This window comes from Tamandua tetradactyla, chromosome 1 (assembly GCF_023851605.1).
Source record: "Tamandua tetradactyla isolate mTamTet1 chromosome 1, mTamTet1.pri, whole genome shotgun sequence".
Taxonomy (NCBI): domain Eukaryota; kingdom Metazoa; phylum Chordata; class Mammalia; order Pilosa; family Myrmecophagidae; genus Tamandua; species Tamandua tetradactyla.
Window position 1 is genome coordinate 56,202,294 of NC_135327.1, and position 2,462 is coordinate 56,204,755.

The following is a 2,462-nucleotide window of genomic DNA, read 5'->3' on the forward strand; positions in this document are numbered from 1 at the left end:
ACTCAGGGAAGGAAGGAGAAGACTTCACCGTGTGATGGAAAGCCAAGGATCCCCAAAGATTGCTGGCCAGCCAGATACACTAACCCAGGGAGGAAGCAAGCTTTCTAGCCTTTTAAACTGAGTCAATAAATTCCTGTTGCTATGCCAACCCATTGTATGGTATTTGTTTTAGTAACCAGGAAACTAAAAGCAACAGCTAAATGTTTTTTTAATTATAAATTTATATAACTGAAAAAGGATGTAATTTCTAGCATATTGGAAATACCAAATTGATATTTCAAAATAAACAGCCACATCATACTTTTAAAATATCCAGTGGAATCTAGCTACCATGGTTATTTATTACTCTCAATTATCCACTTTTGAAAATATACAAAGTCTTCTTTAACAATTAGAAGTTTTATAATATTTACTTTTTCTCCTTTAATTCTCATTGCCATTTCAATTCCACCATAAATTATGTCCTAATAAAATGTATTTTATGGTCAAACATCTTTTATTGTTCATGCTAATGTACTTCTCTGCCAAAAAATGTTTATAAGTGAAATTTAATTTTTTAATTTCTTGTGGTCATAGGAGTCTACAAGTTTTAGAATTTCTTTCGTAATTGTTATTATTTATATACAGTTAATCAAAATAATATAAATACATCACATTAAGTAAATGAATTAAACATCAAAATAAGAGTCTATTGGAAACATTTCTGTTAATGGGAAAAATGTCTAGTTTTTTACACATAGATTATGTTCATATGGATATATATTACTTTTTACTAGAATGATAAAGGTTCAGCATCAATTCTATTCCTATTTTTCATGTAACCACTCAAAAACCTTATTCACATAAAGAAGTAGAGAAGAATGGAAGGAGTTTTATTATAGCAATGCTATCAAATTCTTAGAACTTCTTCCAGAAGAAAATAATTCTTTAAATTATTTTAATGACCACTGGACAGTTTTAATGGTCCTCCTTCAAATTTTAAACTAAAACAAGTGGAAACCTCCTAATTGCAAAAAGAAAAAAAAAAAGATTGTTGCCTAGTCATAAGATTCAGCCCCTTCTCAATTTCTGGGAAATCTACCAAAAAGGCTTTACTAAGACTTAACAAATGACTGTTAATTACAGCTATTTCTCTTTCACTTAAAGAAATTGTGTTCAACCTCACAATTCAGAATGGTTTTAGAAAATAAAAAATGTTCTTAATTTCAATAGTTTTACCAATACAATATTTTTTTGATAAAGTGCTTTTATCTTATTATATAATTAGATTGACATGTATTTTTAACAAAACCTTGGAGTTTTAGATTTATCTAATTCAATTCATGGAAAATGCTGCTATATCTGCTAATTGGCAAAGCCACTGCACATGGTCAAATTAATCAACTAAGTCAGACTTAATTTGTGTCAGAAATATTCCAACTTCATTTTTTCATTCAAATAAGTATGCTATTGTGTATTCCTATGACAGCCATTTAACTTCTGAATTCTATGTGTGAGACAGAAGGAAAGACAGATAAGGAATGGAGATTTTCTGGGAGCTTGGCCTTCTGGGTGAAAGCAAATGCTCCACCATTAACAATTCTTTCTTATAGTCATTTTGATTTGTTTTCATGTCACTTTCCATCCTGATCAATACATCCTTTACCAAAAGTCAGGGGAATAGCAGTGGTGAAGTCATTTAACACTTCTCCTATTGAACAATGTAAAAGGATGCCTCAACACAGGCCAAATATTTGTTTCTAACGCCATAGTCACCTAATATGAATGTACGTTAACATGAATGTACAAAACAGGAAAGACAAGAAGTATCAGTCTTGATGTGCCTTGGACTAGGGAGGCTTCCTGATGCAAACATTGCTTGATGCCCTGGAAATGTTGAGATCCTGGGTCAATGCATCACCCATGGATGAGATGTTATGATTTTCTTTTGGAAAACAGCTGAAGGTCAGTTTTGAAAGGAAGGTGGGAATGGAAAACCAACATGACATCTCAATCTCAGGCAGATCAACTTTAGAAAAGTACATATAGAAAATGATAATCTACCGTTGGTTCCCTTAAAACTATCCATGTATTGGAAAGAGTGCAGAAATAACCTAATTTAAACAATTCTGGGATGGGGATATTCTCTTGTTTGTAGTTGGATGCTGACCAATTGAAATCATTAGAAACGACTTCCTATACTGTAAATGCTGCTGGGGCGTTATTATAGGGCATGGATGGCTGTTCCTTGGATGACAAGGAGGGGCTGGTGTCCTCTTACCTTCCAGCCTGCCTATGTCTTACCACTTTGCACCTTGACAGCTCCTTCATACCTCATTGTCACCATCTCAGCCATCCTAGAAGCTAATGGTCATGTGAGCATACTACTTATCCTGCTGAGGTGACCCAATATTCGATTTTATGCTCAACTATCTCTGCTGATAACTCTGATCCTTACATATATAGTAGGTGCTCAATAAATA